The sequence below is a fragment of the Crassostrea angulata genome, chromosome 6 (genome assembly GCF_025612915.1).
Source record: "Crassostrea angulata isolate pt1a10 chromosome 6, ASM2561291v2, whole genome shotgun sequence".
Lineage (NCBI taxonomy): Eukaryota > Metazoa > Mollusca > Bivalvia > Ostreida > Ostreidae > Magallana > Magallana angulata.
The window spans coordinates 49,466,184-49,488,719 of record NC_069116.1 but is presented as its reverse complement, the minus strand read 5'-3'; the positions used below and the strand labels follow the sequence as shown (position 1 = coordinate 49,488,719).

The 22,536-nt window shown below is 31.6% G+C and overlaps 1 pseudogene; it reads right to left on the bottom strand.

Moving 5' to 3' along the window:
* Window positions 1–2,321: 2,321 nt before the first annotated feature.
* The window catches only part of LOC128187576 (cubilin-like), a 39,901-nt pseudogene continuing 19,686 nt past the window's right edge, over window positions 2,322–22,536 (bottom strand).

Below are 22,536 nucleotides of genomic sequence, written 5' to 3'. Positions count from 1 at the left end.
AAATATACCCAAATTTTATAAAATAACTTTCAACTTTATTTCGCGTAAAGCTGGTAATGGTGCCGTGATTTCACATAAACAAAAAAACACTCGTGCGATACACCTGTACGGAAGCTGATCAGATACACAGCATTGTCTTTCATCTTGGGTTTTATAAACAACAGGTGTTATTGTCTTACTTGTTAGGTGTCTTTTTATTTTACAACTAACTCTATGTATATTTGGACGTCTGAACAGGTGTACTCGAGATGCCGTTATTCACACCTTTTTCACACTACGGACACCTGTTTGGTAACTCATCACAATCTGTCGTGTGTATGGTCTGAATATATCTTACTTCTACTTTGTTATTTCCATGGTTTTTCTTAATCTCGAACAAACAAAAAAAGTGTCCGTAGATATGTACACAATCAACTAAACGTAAGACTATCGGTGCGAGGATCCGAAAAACAATTCAGCAACTCTAAAAATGCGGGAATTTCACCGAGTATTAACTTGCGATAAGAAATTTTTTACCAGGTATATACATGTACGAAAAAAAACCCTGATTAGTTAAATAGATGAATGAGATAATACTGGTAACTTTTTGCAAGCATTTAGAACAAACACAACTTTATTAACTTCATAACTAATTCAAAATGTAAATATTCAAAATAGTGTCGACATTTTAACGAACAATCTGATAACATCGTGTACTGTACAAACTTTTCGTCTTGACATCGCAAAGACATTTAAACAATTATAGCTAAATGGCGTATTTTATCCTTTTTACAATAGATTATTAAAACAAAATCAGTTTGAAAGCCGGTGGAAAATTCAAAGTCAATCAGTAGAAAGTATATATGGATAATAAAAGCCATGTTATTTCTTATATATGTCCTTATTATACTAAAAACAAATCTAGTGATAAAAATGGAATGTATTCCAAGAATCTTCAAAGACACGGAGATTTTATATACGCTGTAAACAGAAGCACATAATTAACAATAATATTTATCATTGAACAAAACTTATTCACATACATGTATTTGGGATTTTGATTTTTAGCACTCTGTCGAAAAACATACTTCTTCAATTATAAAAACAAAGTTTTAAACTAAGATACGAATCATAAAAAACTATAAGGTTCTATTTAGGGTATCCCCAGAGTTGGGGTCAATTACTTTGAAAAGTAATTAATTACTTTCAAATACATTGCCAATTTTATCAATTACTTGCAATTACAATTACATTGATTTTTTAAAATGTAATTAATTACTCTCAATTACTTTGAGAAATGTAATTAATTACATTTCAATTACTTTAGTTTTATTTTTTTAAATCTTGAGAACATATATTAACGACATTAAGATATACACGGCTTTATGTACGGCTATTTTTTTTAAAGGTTGTATAGTTCAGTTCAGATCAGATTTCTTGAAAATTTTCTTTAACAATAAATTCATTAAGTACCATTGAGTTCATTTTAGGTTCTGAATAATATTTTCTCTATAGTGAAATACTTTTTATTCACATATTAAAACAATGTTTATTGAGAAAGTACAACTTTTGGCAGTACAGCATATCGGTATATAAATAATAATTGCTATAATTCACAAATATGAGATATTTTGATTCCCTTGAGTCTTAAGTCAGTTTAATTCAGTCTAAAAATCAATTGGGGTTCTTGGGTATTGGAGGAGTTCACACCTCCACAAAATTAGATCTTTACCTATTGCTCTGGGCAGTGTGTCATACTGTATAAACATATGAAACATTATGGGACATTTAATTATTGTATAAACAAAAGTCCATGCCAAACATGTATAAAATCTATTTATCATTATAAGACACCTTTATTATATCTTAAACTTGGAGAAAAGTAATTGAGATGTAATTGAAAAGTAATTGAAAATACACAATATTTTTGGAATGTATTTAAATACATTCAATTACTTGTAATTGAAGACAGGCTCAATTACCAATTACTTTCAATTACTTTGAAAAATGTAATTAATTACACTCAATTACAAATACTTTTTTCAATTACCCCATCCCTGGGTATCCCATATAATTTTTTAGAAGCATTTAGTGTTTCCCTAATTAAAAAATCTTATTGAGAAGGAAGTGCCATTAAATACCCAAATTAATTTACTTTGCTCTTTGATGCATACCTATGATCAGGAGGTTTTTGATATAATTCTGTCTTCGATTTTATTCAATCATTTGATTGTAAAGAGACCTATGATCTTAAAGAAAAACTATAAACAACGCGTAATTCGGTGCATACATATGTGTGTGTATAGATACGCAAACCATGGACAAGGTTATAGAAAACATATCTACACAATAACTAAAAATCTGGTTTTTATCTGTTTTTTTGTTTTCAGTTCTGATAACAGCTGGTACAAGTTGGGATTGACATTAACATATGGTCTGTGTTCAAAGGTTTTGTCGTACACATGTTCCGGTGTAATGAAGAATAATGACCCCCGTAGAATAATGACCGGGGGTCATTTTTCTACGTATGACCCCCCGGTCAATATTCTACGCAGAAAAATGACCCCTGGTCATTATTCTACGTAGAAAAATGACCCCTTTGCCTGAAGAATAAGTGTCATTTTCATAAAAATGAGCACACTCCACATGAAGAAAAGTGACCCCTGTAGAATAATGACCCCCTTGTAGATTAAAGTTTTCAGTATATTTTTTTATTATTTGTGAAATAGTCTTTACACTACAGTAAAACACGGTTATAGCGAACACGCTTATAATGAATTGGTGCTTACAGCGAAGTGAATTTCATTCCCCAAGTCTCTATTTCATGTTGTAAACTTGACGGATATAACGAATTACGCTTATAACGAATTGGCCGTCCCTGGGACTTCGTTATAAGCGTGTTTTACTGTATTGTAATTTTTACTGCTGCAGTTTAGAGAAAGTAACAGAAATTATAATTCATATTCAAATAAACTTATGTGAAAGAAGGGGTATATCTTAGAAAATAAAAATCCTTCCGTTATAACAAGATATTGACGTATTGCATCGGGGTATGGTTGTCATCTTAACAATTACATTTACATATATCTATATATGGTGTTCCGATAGGGCCACTTCGACCTAAATTGCAAAGGCGATAGTGCGAAGGCGAAGGAGCAAAAGTGCAAAGATGCAACGACGAAGCGCGAAGATGTGATGCCTAAAGTGCGAAGTGGAAGGAGCGATACTTCTGTCGCTCCTTCCCAACTTTGCACCCTGGCCTTCGCATCTTCGCACCTTTCGCCTTCGCCTTTTTTTATTGCATTCAGCAAGTCTAGGTCGATTACATAGAATTTAATACAGGCGCCGTACTCGCAAAGGTTTTCCGATCAATCCAGGCTATTATTGGTACAAATGCACTAGGCCATCGCGCTAACTATGAATGTTTATAAATATTTTAATGTGTACATGTAACATATATGTTTACCAATAATGGCTATGCCTAATCATTATCTACTCCACACAAAATTTAATGTCCGCCATAATGTGTACATATGCACTTCTAAACTTCTGTCACTAACCAGCCGTCTGTTTACCGTGGACCAAACACAGTAACATTCTAATTTCATTATGCGACACTCCTTGCTCATGCATGGATCTAGATGGGGAGAGGGGGTCCGCCCCCCGGCAAATTCAATATTAATCATTTTACGCAGTAAATCGGGAGAGGGAGTCCGGACCCTATCCCTCTGGATAATTTAATCTTATTAATTTTATAAATTTTTTTCTCCAAAATATGTCTCGGAACCCTTTAAACGATGGAGAGCTCCGCAATTATAAAACATAGGTAATAACAGACTACAAAGCTCACCGAGACGAGGCATCACCTTTATGGGGCATCACCTTTATGAGACCACCTTTATCATATTATATGAAAACCATCCTTTATGATCTTGGATATTCATGGATTCTGTTTTGACACAATATCGTATATCATCTGTTAAAAAATTGTATGATAATCATATGTTCATATGTAAATCAACACAATAATAAATAATTTAAATTGAGTCCTATCATACTTACAATATATATCATATACTACCATAAAATACCATACAAAATTGTTAGATATGATATTATAACGATATTATAACATATGATATGACATTGTATTGTGTTATACATTATAATTGTATTTGATCAAATAATAGAATATCATAAAACATAATACAATATAGTATTATATGAAACAATATCATATTGCAATAATACATCATAACATTGAAACATATGATATTATATTGTATAATTAAGCATTGAATCATTATTTTTTTAAAGATGTGGTCTCATAACTGCAATGGTGTGCATACAAATTGTATAATGCGCGCTAGCGCGTTATGAAAATTTGTTTGCATTCATCGTTGCAGTTATAAGACCTCATTTTTCAAAAAATAATGAATCAATGCTTAATTATACAATATAATATATTGTCTTCTGTGGTGTGCGTAAATATCACTTAAATCAACCAATGCAATTTAATAGAGGGAAAGAAATGAATGTAAATATTATAGTATGATATTGTATTGTATGATACTGTATCATATTTGATACATAATATGATATTGTTTTATATAATACAATATAATTTGATACAGCATTGTATCATATCAAAAGATACAATATCATGGGATAAAGTAAAATAGTATATAATACAATCATATCATACACATTGTATCATATGATAAAATAATATATATTAAAATATCATAAAATACAATTAAATGTGATATGATAATATATCATATAAACCAATATCATATTATACAATATCGTGTGATACGATATTTTATAATATTACAATATCATATTTTCAATTTTATGTTATATAATTCTATATTACAGAAACCAATATCATAACACAATACTGTATGATACAATATCATAGAATATACAATATAATAACATAGGATGCAATATTATATATTGCAATGTCATATGTAATACTGTCATGTGATTCAATAATAAATAAATAATACAATCTAATATTATACAATATTGTATCATATTAATCAATACTATACATAACAATATCATGATACAATATCATATCATAAAATATAAAAACAAGAGATGTTTGTAAAACACTTATGCCCCCCCCTCCCTTGGAAACATCCACAAAGAAAATGAACTGCAAATAACTGGAATTTTTTCTATGTCCAAGGCGTATAACTCTGTCGAAAATTGCTCGATCGTACCCAATATCGTGACCTACATGTAGATACTATCATGATAAACCTGTATACACAATTTCATTCCAATATGTTTATCCTCTGTGAAGAAAATGAGCAAAAACTGCAAATACATGTAACTAGAATTTTTCTACGTCCAAGGGCCATAGCTCTGTCGAAAATTGCTCGATCATACCCAATATCGAACTTGACCTAGATATTATCATGATAAACCTGTATACCAAATTTCATTTGAATATGTTCATCCTCTGCGAAGAAAATGAACGGAAACTGTTAGTGGACAGACCGACAGCAGCAGAGCAATATGCCCTCCCTTCTTCAAAGGGGGGCATAAAAATTGATACAATATTTTATCGTATCATATAACGTTTTACAATATAACATATTTTGTTATATTGTATCCTATTAAACAATAGTATTTCAAATCATACAATACTATATCATAGGAATCATGTTACATCATTTAACAACAACCACATCTATCTATCAAGCAGGTGTGAGTGAGGTAGGAGATTTCTCTAGCATCCTTGATAATGGAGATCAAGCTCTGCATCTCAAGCAACCTCTGCGTTTCATTTATAATATAGTTACATCAACTATGCAAGCTATCATCTATATAACAGGTGACCTGTTCCAAAAAACTAAACCTCATCAAGAATCATAAACCTATGGCTCTGATTCAGCATTCAAGCCTGTCAAGTGCAACAGTATCATAAGACGCACCACCCATGCAAGATTGGTGAAGTAAGGACCAGTTAACTAAGATATCATCATCAGAGGGCACCAGCAATTCAAACTTTTACCTCCTCCAGCATCTCCAACCTATGGCTCTGATTCAGCATCCATGCCTGTCAGGTGCATCTGTATCATAAGAGACACCATCCATTCAGGTTGTGTGAAGTTAGGACCTGAAATAACTAAGATATATATTTTGAGCATTCTTAATAATAAAGATCAAGCTCTGCATCTTACGTTACCTCTGCGATTCATTCATATAACAGTTGAATCAGCTATGCAAGTTTGAAATAGTACTATTATCTATAAAACATGTTACCTTTTCCAAAAAACATTATCCAGCATCCGAAACCTATGGCTCAGACTCAGCATTCAAACCTGTCAAGTGCACCAGTATCATAAGACACACCATCCATGTAAGTCTGGTGAAGTTAGGACAAGTGATAACTAAGAAATCATCATCAGAGGGCACCTGTTTCAAAAACTTTAACCAGCTCTTAAAATCTTAACCTCCTCTATCATCCGAACATGTGGTTCAGATTCAGCATTTAGGTCTGCCAGGTGCATCGGTATCATAAGACGCACCATCCATACAAGTTTAATGAAGTTAGGACCAGTAGTAACTAAGATATAATCATTAGAGGGCACCTGCAACAAAAACTTTAACCAGCTTCAAAAACCTAAACCTCCTCTAGGATCCAAAACCTATTCAGCACTCGAGCCTGTTTGGTGCATCAGTATCATAAGACACACCATCCATGCAAGTTTGGTGAAGTACGGACTAGCAGTAACTTAAATATTGCTATTAAAGGGCACCTGCAACAAATACTTTAATCTGCTCCAAAAACCTTAACATCCTCCAGCATCTGAAAGTTAGGAACCAGATTAAGTAGGTCCAGATGCATCATCCATGTAATTTTGGTGAAGAGAGGATAAGTAATAGCTTAGATACAGGAGCTGCAACTAAAACTTTAACCAGCTCCGGACGCCGACGCCGGGGGTATAGCATATGCTCCCATTGACTTTGTCCGAGTGAGCTAAAAAGGCGAAAGCGCGAAGATTCGAAGGCGAGAGTGTGAAATTGCAAAGGCGAAAAAGCGATAGTAGTATCACTTCTTCGCTTTCGCAACTTAGCACTTTCGTCTTCGCATCTTCGCGCTTCGCCGTCGTATCTTCTATATTCTTCATTTTGTTGATGAATTATACTTGCATTGAGGATTTCCACAATACAAAATGCCTGACATACAAGTTCATCACCCAGAATTAATGATGAAACCAAAATTATGAAAAGTTTACTCCACTGTTACTGTAGGCATTATAACCAAGCTGAAGTTAGTAGGCACTGACAGCAGCCATTACGCCAGTAGAGGTTAACGGCCAATAAGGAAAATCGTCAAAGTACTGAGAGTACTCGTACAAAAAATATATTTTACTTTATCCTCGGCATATTTTAGAAAGTTTAGTTAATATCAAGATGATTAATGCATCAATAGTTTGTTTGAGCATTGATAACTTTTTATACAATAAAGAGCGTGTGATCAAAATCAAGCGGGATATAAACATGGGCCCTAACCTCTTATCAACGCTTTTAGAAACAATATTTTCTTATTATAATCGATCAGTGTTTATTATCTATTAAGATTTACTATACTCAGGTACTCTTCACAAATTTGCTCTAAAAGAATCAAGTCTATTCATGATCACAAAACAACATTACAACAAATGTTTAGAATATTGATGTTCATGTAGTACGTAGAAGAAAACAAAACTAACCAAGAATGATTTTTTTAAAAATCACTTTCCCCAAAAAATGTAAATAAGAAGTATTCATATTCCTACGTTACCTGCCCCTTAGTCTTTTTCATAAAGATACATGTATATACATGTATCATTCTTCGATTGACAATTCATTCACCAATGAATTTTGCTTATATCATTACAGCAATTATTCTTTCATGATTATTGTTCGTTAATTGTCTCACAATATCCTCATTGTGTATGAAATTTTCTTTATTTGCGTCATTTCCCGCCGTATGTCGACGAGAGAAGTAACGTAACTGTAAACAATCAATTTGTGGCAATGTCAGAGTGTTTTGCGTGTGCTTGATACGGATATATACAGCGATTTATTTACAAGTTCGGTGTTTATAACTTCAAAATCAGTTGAACAGAGTGAAAAATTAAGTAATTTAAAAGTCACATCTTGGATACGAAGTAACCAATTTCTGTTCATGTTTACGGGGGGGGGGGGGGGGGTTCATTTTTTTATGGGGGTCATTTTTCTTCATGTTTAACATGAAGAAAAATAACCCCTGGGTCTTTTTTCTTCAGAAAAATCCAATTATTCTTCAGCTAGGGGGGTCATTATTCTACGTAGAAAAATGACCCCCGGTCATTATTCTACGGGGGTCATTATTCTTCATTACACCGGCACTTCGGTATACACGTCCTCATCTTCTTCCGGTATTGCGTCTTTAATCGAGAAGTGTTCCAAAGGAATACTTTCGTAGACATTTCCAACACTGACCACTGATTTGCGTGAGACAGGGTGGGTTTTATCCTTGGCATTTTGCCCAATACTGTATCAATAATAAAACATGATAAACAGATGATGAAGTGTATGTTTATCAAAAAAAGAATTTCTTTCTTTTCTTTCTCTCTCTATCTGGGTGATTTACCTCATGTTTGACCGTCTTTGTCTTACAATGTATATCGCCAAGGCAACCAATGTTAGTTCTACAACGCCGATCCCAGCGACTAAATATACTATGATTTAAAGGTAACTTAATAGCAAATGAGGACATGGTTAATTAAATACATTTCATACAAATTATATTTCATAAAAATTATACAAAAATATCAAAGACCATACATATCTCATCGCTCCGTATTTTGATATCCAGGTCACCTAAGAATATTGTTTGTTAGAATCAATGCTTCCAAATACAAATTCTCATACTTTTAACGTTAAAGATAAAGTTTATGAATGATTGAGCAATGGATACAAAAATGGCAATCGTAAATGAATTTTAGTGGAAGCTTTTAAAGATAAACTAACCCATCATCTTGAGATACTTGATCGAATCATGTAGTTCTTGAAAGTTTAAAACAAATTTATCGTTCTAATTTACATGTATATCCATCTTGAATGTCATTAGCATATATATAAAGAGTATTTAGTTTTGCAAAAAAAAAAAAAAAATATTCATCATTTAACTCACCAGGAGCTGTCACAATCATAAAATAAGTCATTGCTGCTTTGCAAAAATATCGCAAATTGAACTTTTCAGTATTTAAAGACAATTTTACGAAATATTTATTGCATTTAATTAAAATGCTTAACAACTAATATCAAACAAACAAAATACATACATTTGAAATGTACCTAATATTATTATTTAAATTGTGAAAAAAAGGTTTACTTTTACTGTTAACCTAAAAAATATAACTTATTCAGAAATGTCCCCAAACCTGCTTCAATAACGCCTACTGTATGTACAATGAAAATGTAAACGCTGATAGAAATATCATTAAAACCATAAACTACAGAAATAAAATGTACTTATGCCCCCGCGTTTGTAAAGAGTTTTTAAAAGTTATAAACAATCTTCACTCTATTATTACAATCATATTTTGAATAAAAAGGGGCTATCTAGAATATTGTTAATGGCAAGATCCTTGCTTCTTAAATAATTGTTGGCAGAAATTAATAAACTTGAATAAATATCGTTTGTTGTTGTTTACTTCCTCAAAATAATCAGATATCAAACAATTAATGAATCAACTTTTTACACGAAAAAATAAAAACAATAATCACCTGTTGTGGAGTTTTGTTGTTGAGTGGTTAATTTTGTTTGTTTCAATGTGCTGGTCTTTCTAGCTGTGTCAGTCGTGTATATATTCTGTTTATGTGAGGCCATTTTTGCTGGAAAAAACATTAACTGATCAAATCGAATACAATGAATTTTTCCTTAAGAGTTTGGCCAATAAGTTTAAGACAATGCGCTTCCAAACAATGGGGTCCAATATTTTTTTTCAAGATTATTCTATTTAAAAGTGGTTTCTTATCCGAAATGTTTCTTAAAACAATATTGTCACAGATAATTCAATTTATGCCTATTCGAGAAATCTTTCAAATTTCACACTTTCGGATTAATACGGATTAATAACCATTGAGTCAATTATAATGATGGACTCTTTACTTTATACTGCAGGGGTAGGTACCTATTTTTAAAAAAATACATTTTTTCACTCATACGTTCAAAGACCTCCAGAATTTATGAGCTATAAAATTCTAAATATAAATTTTCAGGGGACACGCCTTCACCGAAAGATCAGAAACTTTTACAACATCACAGTTTCCAATATCTAGTGAACCTTGAACTTTGACTTCGATTTGACGTCTTGTTCATGCAGAAATGTCAACACCATTGCAAGCTGTTTCATGTCTCTACCTTTAGTCGTTTCTATTTTTGTTGTTGATAGTTTTGCACAAAACTTAAAATTTTTGAATGACAGTAAGTCTTTGAGAAGACTGCGATTTCAAAAAGTCAGTGAACGTATGCGATTTCAGACGAGTACCATTTCTTTTAAAATCTTTTTCAAATAATTCCATTTGGAATAAGTGCAAGTTTCATAATGTTTACACCGCTTATAGAATTTTTGTTTATTATAAGATTTGTTTATATAAGCTTCACATTATAAATTTTTGATGTTATTTGTCTATAACTTTTAATTTTTTTTTTAAAATAATCTAGAATATATGGTTAACACATTGAAAGACACATTTTTATTGTTACCAAATACCTGTCGCAATTATCATGTTTCTCTCAGCCACGAATTTTGTAACTGAAAATACTGTAAGCATTTTTCTCGTGACAGTTTTTAATTATTTGTTGAGTTTGAACTGAAAATTGATAAAATAAATGAAGTATATAAGTTTGTGTCTAAAGAAATATTTTTAACAGGCACTCAGCGCATTGAATTTAGTAGCTTTTCTCCATTATTACGGGTCAATAAAAAAAAAACGAAGACTTTTTTCAGAGCGCTGTTACTTTACGTCATATCACTGCCAAATTTTAAAGACATGGCTTAATCAATTAATCCTAACCAATTCCCTATTTTTGGTTTATTCCACGTTTCCTATAACTAATTGATACCTTTATATCTCAAAAATGCACTCACCGCACCTGGCAGTTTTAGCTTTTTAAAAACTTTCGCCAAACAAAATGTCAACCTTATCTTTGTTTTATGGCGCAAAATCAAAATTTAGATTATACATATGAATTAGGTAATAGCACGTCATTTCATATGCAGAAATTGATCAATATGTTGATCCGTTAATAAAATTAAGTGATAGACGACAAGTGTTCCTAATTAAAAAGGCTAAAATAGATGAAGGTGGTCGACTTCACGGAGCAAAGATAAAATTGTGTGTTACACTTGGTAAAACACTAAGACAAACTGCGAAAATGGTGTAGGGAGTAGAAAAATTACCAAAAGTGAGTTGATCATTTGTTTATATTACAGTATGAAAGACGTATGTGGTTTTTGAATGTTATAGACTCTGTAATGGACGACAAAAAGCCTGGAAGAAAAAGAATAATTTACAAAAAACTCGTTGAAAGAATTGGCAACGTCATAAAAAATAACGAACGCATCACTGTTGCAGAACTTGCGTCCATGTTACAACACCGCATTTACAATTCTCGATATATAATTTGATATGAGAAGAGTTAGCTCGCTGGATACCAAGCACCCCTGCAAATGTGTTCGGAATGTATTTTTTATTGTTGCTCAGTATGTAATAAATCCAGAGGTGATCGCTTGAAAGCTGTTCAAGCTGAAAGTACTAAAATTGATATAGTTTTCCTCGATTTTGATTATGTAAATCAGGCACTATATAGTTCGGACCTAGCGTCGATGGATTTCAAGGTCTTTCCGACAGTGAAAGCTGAATGACATTGTAGAAAATGTTTGAAAACACCGAAAAAGTAGTTGACTTAGTATACTACGCGACAATTGTAAACAAACTAGAAGACAGGTACGGGTGGTACATGGAAATGCTTAATGAGTGGGTCAAGCGCCACAGACTGTGTATGAAATGCAGAGAGGAAAAGTTTTAAAAAATATAAAACAAAAGTCGCCGTGACGTTGGGTTTTGACGTTACAGTGCTTATGAGGGTGCGCCGTGACCATAATACATACTGATTTGGAAATAAAAATAACTTAAGCACATTTTGATCAAATCTAATGAAACTTTACGCATAAAATAAAAATATGTTTTAACAAATAATAATGTGTAGATAATAAATTTTGTCGAAAAAATAAAAATAGAAATTACATTTTCGTGGTATTTGTTTATTGAGCCTCGTATAACTCCACCTAATAAATCTATGTTTTATTTAAAAATCTTGTTCCATTTAATGTGCCTCACTAAACCTTGAAAAAGTTTCTCAAATCAGCAGAAAATTACTTGATTGTGATAGAAAGCATGATGGATAAGAAGTATATATGCCAAATAGGCGAAAACATGTGCAATTTTAGTTTAAAAATGATATTTTCAAAACATTCATTCAGTAAACATAAATAAAAGCCCCGGGTGGATTCGAACGCATGACCTGCGCTTCACAAGCCTGATACTTTAACAACTGAGCTATGACGATATACATCTGAATCGATTGATACAAACAGTTTAACAAAACATTTAAATCGCCATCTTGTGACGTATTGTCTTAAAACGTTTAAGTATTGGTGTAGTGAATTACCTTAAAGAAAAATTATTATCATACATGCTCATTTCATTACATTACTTCAGCGGTTTCGAAGTGTAGTTAATCGAAATTTTAACATTTCTTGCGGAATAAGAGTTATAAACACAACGATATATTTCTTTATGCAATAAGATTTGCTTCAAAGTGATTTTTCATACTCTATCTTATGAAAGACAAATTAGAGGAACAGATTTTTTTTAAAACTTTACTGATACATAAAGTGGTCACTCTATTATTTTAATGAAATCCAAAGAATTTTTTTGGTGACATTTTGAGAATGTCTGTTAATAAAATCCCTAGATTAAAATTGGAAATTCTAATGTAAAATTTGGAATTATTCTTCTTAGATACTTAGAAATCCAATTTTAAAATTGGAAAGTGACCACTTTCAAATCTTTTAACTTTACGTTAAACATGTTCTCGTTCATGCAAAATTAGCTTTCTGTGTTAAATCCTTAAATAATTTTTTTTGGTAAAACATTTTCCACCCTGTGCACTATTAACTGAAAAATCATTTACCCGTGTAAAATAAACCTTCAGAAATTTTGTACGATAAAATACGCTACTTCCCTTTCTTGAAACCTCCGGTTGTTATTTTGCACCGAGTTTCGTTACATGTAATCATCGACAATCATTGACATAGGAACATGTATGTGTCGTTTAATTCCGATATTAAAGTATAAAGTCAAATAAATTATTCAAAGAAATTCGAAGGCTACGATTTCAATCATATTTTGACCAATGTTTAGTGGAATTCAACATGATACAGTAAATGCTAATAAAGAAAAGCCAGGAACCGGCAATTTTGCTTAGTTATAAACGTAATTCGTTTTATCCGTCAGCTTCACAATATGTTTAAAACCTAAGTGGACTGATAAGCACTTTAATATAAGCGTCAATTCATTATAAGCGTTTTTGCTATAAGCGTGTCTTAATGTTTAATTTCACATAAGTCAAATTATGACTGAAATCGTAGCCTTCTTATTTCTTTGAATATGACAATTTGAACAAAGAAAACCATACATACGTCTTGTATATATAACTTTCCCCTATTTTGTAGTAGGTGTGTCAGAATCTGTTGTATCCAATTTATTGTGTCTTGTTGTAAACGTGATTTTAGATGAAGTTATCGTTTGTATTTTTGATGTCTATAACAAGGTTTTACTCATCGCGTGTTTTAGGTATATTAACTATAAATTATTATCGAAACAATGGTTTGATACAAGCATGGATAATCTTTCATATGAAGGCCAAATCATAAGAAAAATATATTGACAAAACATACATACAGCTTGTTCTCATTATAGTTTTTGTTTTTGCTGTCGGTATCTCAGGATTTGTTGTACCCAATATCTTTGGTCCAGTCGTATCGGTGATTTTAGCTGAGGATTTCGTTTGTATTTTTGAGGTCCATAAAGAAGTTGTACTCTCCGCGGGTGTTCTAGGTATATTTACTATAAAACATTATCAAGACAATGCTCTGATATATGCATAAATCATGTAACGTGTCTCCAGAAGACTGAATCTCAAAATAATCCACAAGCTTACATAAATTCTGTTTAGCATGTACCTTTCCATGTCAAATGAAATCCCTTGGTGTTGTGTAAGTTATCAGACACAAAGTGAATGGTTATGACGCTTCCATCAACAGTCAGACTGAAAAGTTCAAATTTACCGCATCTATGGATGGCCTAAAGCAACACGGTTCTGTCTTATATATCTGAAGAAACGTAAAGTACATGTACTTATAGTGGCTTTAAAAATAAGCATGTTTTAACGTTTGTATTCCCGTCATATGGTTATTAGTCCCTTACCGGTTTCACCGGAGGGGACTATAGCTTTCCTCTGCGTCCGTCAGTCCGTCTGTCTGTCTGTCTCTCCGCCTGTCCGTCCGTCTGTCTGTTTGTCTGTTTGTCTGTCTGTCTGTCCGTCTGTCTGTCCCACTTCAGTTTTCCGTTGTTTTTTTCTGCATGCGTTTGACGAATGATGTGAAACTTGCTGAGCAGCTTCAAAATATCAAACAGCAAACCAAGTTTATACTTTTGTAGCGTCTAGTCAACACAATTTCCAGAAATTAAAATTATTTTCACTCCAAATTTTTGAATGATCGGGTTCGTTATCGGGCTCGGTGGTACTAAATGAACGAGGACATTATGTGGTCAGTAAAATAATAAATAATATCGTGCATTATTTGTTTTATAACATTTATCATTTCTGATAACAAACAAATAAGTTCTGTAAAATGATGTCAAGTATTGTGAAAATTTTAACGGCAGGGTTTTATCATTATTAATATTACAATCGGGTTCGTTATCGGGTTTGGGCTGTTGAATAATATACTAGACTTCTGTGTTTGCTTTGCTTCAAATATGTACTTTTTTTTAATGGATTTCTGAGACTGTTAACTAAATAATCATTTTTCATAATTTCATACTTTACAATTACTACATTTATGATAGGGGATATTTAATATACAGGGTCTCAAACTTTTGTCATTCTCAATAAAAGGGGTTACCGGTAGGGGACGTGTATTGCTTATGCAATACTCTCAGAATGAAGAAATTCGCAGTAACATTATCATTTTAACAAATTGTTCTTTTCGATAAAATATTTGTCTGTTCAGACTTTTCTATATCGAGTGTTGACCTGTAAATAATCCTCACAATGTGGAGTGCCCTCGTACTTTCTGATGTCGAAGTCTTGAAAGTTAAATGAGACAGTGGCATACACATTTCCTGTTTTCAGTGTCCATGTGTAGGTAGCATTGTTTGGATAGTTTCCAGGATAACCTGGGGAAGTTATGATACCATTAGAACCATTCCTTGAGGCGTCAATGTCTGTTTGGTAGGTATGTTGTTTTTCAGTTGCTTATAAAAAAAAATTGTAATCGCATAAACCAGACTCAAAATGACAATCGCTTAAGAAAACGAAAAACGACGACACTTACCAACCACAGCAATTATTAAGGAAAAGTAAATAATAACATCCGTGACATATAAACAGTCTAGGGAGAATGAAAGAAAAATAAATAATTTTTGATAAAAAAAATAGTATCTATTTTAAGAGTGATCATGTATTCCCGCTTAACAAAGCTGTATCATTACCATTATTACACAATACATTTGTTTTGTGAGCTGTTCTTCGTGAGTGAAAATGCACAAAGATTTGAATCAAAATAACTGACATAAAGTGGGAAATATTTTATTTTTTCATCTGTGACCCCAAATATTCTTACATATAAAATAAGTGCATCCAAATATTTTTAACTTATAGATGTAATATAATAAATAAAATCAGTTTTGTTTGGGGAAAAAATAAGGCTTAATTAAATAAAGACATACATACATGTAGTTCTACTTGTTGTACAAGCTTAATCCAAGTACACGCTACTAACTGCGTAGATTCCCCCATAATCTATAGATATGTCATACATGTAAGTAAGTAACTATATAATAATGAACGATATTTTTTCCCAGAAAACGTTAACCCATTACAAATCGGTTTAAAATGCATGTAAAAATAATCCCTCAAGTAATGATTTGTTTTTTAGTGTTGATATGTGACTACTAACTGCTTTATGCTTTTTTTTTATTTGCGTCTACTTGTTTTTTGTTAACGCTCCTTGAAAGTACTTAAAAGCAAGGTGTCGGGCGGGATATTCATGTTGGCAGACAGGACTAAATAAACTGAGGTTGCTAAAACCTTAACTAGTGTGTATTAAATAAATTATTTTTTTTTAAGTCGCCAAATTTTAAGCATGGAATTCCTACAATATTTGTATAATTTGCAAATACCTCTAGTTATTAAATTGACCCGTAATAGATTGAAAATCCGAACAGCATAGCAAAAGCAAAGTAAAGGAAGATATACCATACGTTTATGTGGTAATAAAAAGGAGCACTCTCTGCGTCAAAATACCGAACTTAGTAAATTGAAATTGGTCGAATGATTAAGCAGCACAGACATATTGATCCACAGCATGCAGCAGTTACTGCGGCTAAAATTTCTTTTTGAAAACAGTCTAAATATTGCTTCCTTATGCAAGTAATATAAAGACAATATTCTTTCAACTTTCTCTGTGAGGAAAAAGTTACCGTCTTGAAATTACTCTTTTACCTCTCTGATATATATAACTAGTTAGATGTAAAGGGAAAGGAAAGTCATAGAAATTGTATGTTTGAACTTATTAAGTGGTTTAAGGGGCAGTGTCTCCATGCCATTAATTCAACCTTCTTCATACACTAAATTATCTACGCTGACGAAAGAGATGAAGCGCTTTAGATTTTTCAAAAATAATCTTATGTTGTTGAGAAATTTAGAGTACAAAATAGAATAAAAAGGCAATGTTTCACCATTGCAGCGTAAAATTAAAAATATGAAGTGTATATGAAAATAATATTTCGTGATATGTGCTGTCAATTTATGTTACAACACAATGAAGCGGTGCTTTTTAGTATAGAAAAGTACCTTTTATAACAGGTTAGTAACAAATATTGCTTCAATATTCAACGGTTATCTTTCTTCTTTTCATAAAATATTGAATGTTGCATATACAGTGCATGATGAACTAATTTAGTTTCTAATTTGTATTTTCATAATATAGAAAAAAAATCATAAGCAGGTCTTGAGTAAGCTAAATATTGTTTTTTAAACATTTGTTTCTTGTATCTTTTTGTTAATCTAAAGAATAAATATGTATAAACAATATATTTTTATATGTATAAACAGTGCATTTTATTAAATGAAAGACATCCGTTAATCTGTTTAAGGCTACGTTTACTTTACGCAGGCTTTGGGATAATAAAAAAAATCTTTTTACAAAGTCAAAAATTGTTTTAAGAAGATAAAACATCTACAATGTACATGTATATTAAAGAAATATCGATATTGATTTCCGTGTTTTGTGTATTTGCGGAAATGTGCTTTGGCCAAGGAAGATTCAAAATTAAGCAGAGGAAATTAAAACTAAAATTTATATTAATTTTTTTTTCCGCTTTATTTTTTTTTCAATAACGTTTTAGGTCACTAGCATTGATAAAAAGATCATTGACATATCTAGAGGAGAATGAAAAGTTGTACTTCAATAATAAGATTATTACGCAACAGTAATAGCTTTTTGGTTCTAATAGAAGAATATATGCGCCCATGAGTAAATATATTCCTCAATTTCAATTCCTTAATACGTGCTTCTATATGTTGTGGATTTTAAAACCTGATTAAAGGAAACAATTGATGAATGGCGCCATTTGAATTTTTAATCCGAGACTCGAAATTCTTCGCTATAAAATGTAACTGAATAAGTACAGCATGTTAATTTGATTCGGGATGTTTTAATAAGATTTATCAATTAAAAAATAAATCAATTTATTTTAGAGTGAAGTTAAGTTTTTTAATTATTCCGGAATTTTTTATTCCGAAAATTTGTACAGTTTTGGTTTACGCTTAACAAACTTCCTTTTTGAAAAAGGCAGCAACCGGGATGCACATGAAAAAGTTGTGAAAAAAATATTTTCCTCTCCCACCCTTTTTAGTACCCCTTTGTTTTGTTTCAATATAAGAATTTTACTGCGTATTGAACTTTGTATTTCAGGATGAGCTTCAAGAAATCATTGGTTTGAAAAAGGTTCACAGATTCAGTATTGGTTAACCTTCACAGTTTTTTAATTGACTAAAGTTCAACTAATGAGTCTCGACTAGAAAACCCACCACTTCATGAGAATTGCATTTTGAAGAATGTGCTTCTTGTTGTTCCTGTCTTCATGCCAGATGAATGCGCGTGTTGTTCCCGATCTACTTGTGCACAATTGATGTGCAGTTGAAATTATTTGATAATGACAGTTTGAAGTTGAACAATTTTTGTCTCGGGTTGCCGTTTACCGGAATCTGAGTTGACCAAGTTAGTGTTTTGCATTTATATTGATTGCAATTGTTGAAGTTGTAATTTTGTTTTTGAGCCATTTGCTAATTTTTTATGTTGCAAATATTTTATTTGCCGTTAACCTAAAAGAATAAATTGGCATAGTTGGTTGTTTGAAAATTGTTGAATTTTTTAGACAATGATGTGTTTCTGACCATACCAATTTGGTGTCAATACACCAATCGCATTTCCATTGTAAAATTATGATGTAATTTACAAATACTTTATTTATACAAATTTCACTCATTACCTTTAAGCCAAGACCAAATAATGCCACAGAGGCGGGGTGGGGGGTGGGGGGTAGATTACAATGCATGAAAATGAATAAATCTGTTGTGAATCTGATTTGGTGTTTTATTTTCATCATTTAGAGTTCAACATTGCATGTTAGAAAATATGGATTGGTTTTAGGAGTGCTTACCATGTTGAGTGGTAGCATGCTTCAGGTCTACAATAATGTACTTTTACAATCCTCTTTTAGGAATACCTTGTTAAAATAAATGCAAAAGACATCTCTGCTTGGCATCTTTTAACAATTCTAACCATGCGGAGATTCCTTAAACACTACCTCTCCGATTTTAGAATATGGCATGTGCACATATGTATTCGTTAAGACAACAAACATGTTTTGATGACATTGATTTATGATTTAGCGGAAAGCCGAAGACAAACAAAATTAAAGTAAAACAGTAAATTAAAGTGAACCAATTAGTCTTACAATATTTTACACTAGCATTCAGTTAACGCGTTTCCTCACTTAACACTTAACTTAATTCTAATTTTTTAGCCGGGCTCTGCTGATAGCAAAGTTCTGACTCTAGGCAGGCAATTTGCCAATGTTATTATAAATACTACAACTTCAAAAGTAAACCAAAAACCAACCAAATATTATCTTCCACTATACCAAAAAGTTACGCAAAGAGCCACGTTTTATCAAAAGTGTTGGTATTTTGTTTTTTGTTTTTTTAATTTCGAGAATATTTTTTTAGTTTTCTTATAAATAACGTGTTTTAACAACAAGACTATGCATTTTTGAAACATTTAATGTGCATGAATTTCCATTAACTACTTTGCTGCGCACTGAAGAAATTGGGATTAAATATATAACGCTTGTTGCAAAATTCAAGACAGCAAGTGTTGAATTTTCTTTCTACTAGACAGCCATAGTTTTGGGAGTTGATTTTAATCAACTCTCCTATGCAGTTACTCTGGCAAACCGAAAGTAAAACAGTGTTTGGACCTAAGCACAAATCATCACCGCTGACAAGACTAATTTCTTCAAAATAATAGAAAAAAAAATCGATTTAATGTATGCTGAAATATTGTTTTTCAAGGAAATTTATCTATAAAACTTTGAAAATAGTCAAATTTTATATACTACGAACAATTTAGGAATTTTTGTAGTCTCATGTATTCCTACGCCAGAGTTAATATAGTCTCGTTCAACCAGACGCTCGGCTGTCTCCGTAAATCTGCGATAACCTGAGAGGGGGTCTCTTGCTTGTCGGAGACAGCCAAGCGTCTAGTTAAACGAGACTATGTAGAGTTCGATATCAATAGTGCTTTGATCCATACAATTTTTAGAATTGTTTCGATAACTAATACATACTAATATTTGAAATTTATCTTTTTTAAACATTATACAATATGATTCATATGGGGTTTCTCGAAATTCTTGTCGCAAAAGTCTTTAAATTCATATTATAAAAAAAGTGCGTAATTCAAATACAAACTAGAATCTAATTGCCATGCAAGATAAATTGATTTTGAAATAAATGTTAATCGATAAAATCAACTCCCGTCAGTACTTCAGTACTTTGATTGTTAATAGCCGCTTACAAATATTTGTCGTTCTCTGACGCTTTGCCGACATTTAAAGCATGAGAGAGAGAGAGAGAGAGAGAGAGAGAGAGAGAGAGAGAGAGAGAGAATTATTTTCAGTCTTTACTACACATTATGCATAAAAACACACCAAAAAAGGCCGGCTTTCAGTACTTCAGTTCTTTGATTAAAAGAAGTCAATGACATTATTAAGGCTTTTTATTTTTAAATTTTTTTTTATTTGGTTTTCAATTGGGAAGTATCATAGATAACAAAGATAAACGCACCTAAATTTTGTAGGTTTAATAAAAATCAGCGAGATTCTTACATACGTTCCAATATCTTTTTTCAGCAAACATCATTATACATTTTGATCAATAACACGCGGTAGTCATCCAAACGTCTCGGATGTATTGGAAGTGTGTGAAACTGAGGATAGCTGAAACTCACAATGTTCAAACTTACGTAAAATTCTACTTATATTATTCTATCAACATCGAGACTAAATAAAACAATAATTTTAATTATGCATTGTCATCAACTTTAATAAAAACCAATGATACAAACAACATAAAATCTATGAGAGGGTGGTAATCAAATTTTTAAAAACAAGGACATTTTTTTTCATATCTATAACAATATATAAATGTACTTTTGTGTTAGGTACTAACTTTTACAAACTATTTACAAATTTTCCTATTTCCTTGATACATGTTAAAACAGTGACTGACTCCGTATTTTCATAACGACCAAACAACTATGCATTCAGATTGGTACTGTATAATCTAAAAACAAATTCACTGCCCGCTGATATTTGGTTACAATATAGGGTTTAAAAAGTTCCCTGGAAGCTTTATAGTCAAAAATATGGGAAACACATGGTTAAAGGTGCTGGCGCACTTGATAAAGGGAAAAGAAACTAAAAAAAAGAATGTCATTAATAAGATGTATCCAGGTTTCTTAATTGAGATATCATTATTTTTTTTATTTAAAAACCTGATAGTTTAACAACCAATACAGCGTAATTTCTTTATCTATAATTTCAGACGTTTTAGGGATTTTTAAAATGAAAACTAGGATATTTCTATATATTTTATGCATGCAAATGCTGAACAGATATTTGACACGTGTAACTGATCGTTACTTTAAAATATTATACGTTCTCTTTTGATGAAAGCATATAAAGACACAAATATATTGGTTGTGCACTAAAAAACACATGCCAAAACATGTTTGCCATAATTTATGCTATATGTAATTTTGTCAATGATAAGATAAAATACTACATGTACAAACGCGTGCGTTTCCCCTGTTTATTCCCAAACAAAAATATTATATAACAGTCCAAGTAGTATTTTTAAATTAACACCTGTTTCAAATTCAAACAAACTTTTAATATTTGAAAAGCTGTTCGAGGAAATGTTTTAATCCTTGATGCAATATATATTTGTTTCTTTACCAGGAAATAAAGATACATTTATCAAAATGGCATGTGAAAGAGAATCTGAAAACCAACAAAAGCGTTTCATGTTTTGCTGAGTGAAACCTCATAAGTAGAGATTCGGTCTTGACATTGCAAAGACATTTAACCAACTATACAGCTATATGGCGTTTTTTTAATTTCTTTAAGTATAAATTATTTTAAAACTCAGTGTGAAAGCCGAAGGAAAATTTAGAGTTAACTAGTGTAAAGTTTCAATAGATAATAAAGCACATGTAATAAATTCATAAATATGTCCTTATGATACTCAAATCAAATTTAGTGATGAATGTTAAATGTATTTCGACGGAATCTTCCTCGACACGGAAAGTTTATATACGTAAGTAACATAGGCACAAAATGAACAATAAATATATACATGTATATCATTGATCCAAACTTACTAACCTATTTTGCTTCTTAAATTAAAAAAAAAAGTTTTAAACCAAGAAATGAATCATAAAAAACTAATAGGTTCTGTTAGGGTTTTCCCCATACATCATGTTAAAAAAAAGATACTTAGTGCTTCACTAATTCAACATATATAATTGATAAGGAAGTATAATTAAATTTCCCTAGTAGAGGTCGTTAGTGATTTTTGCC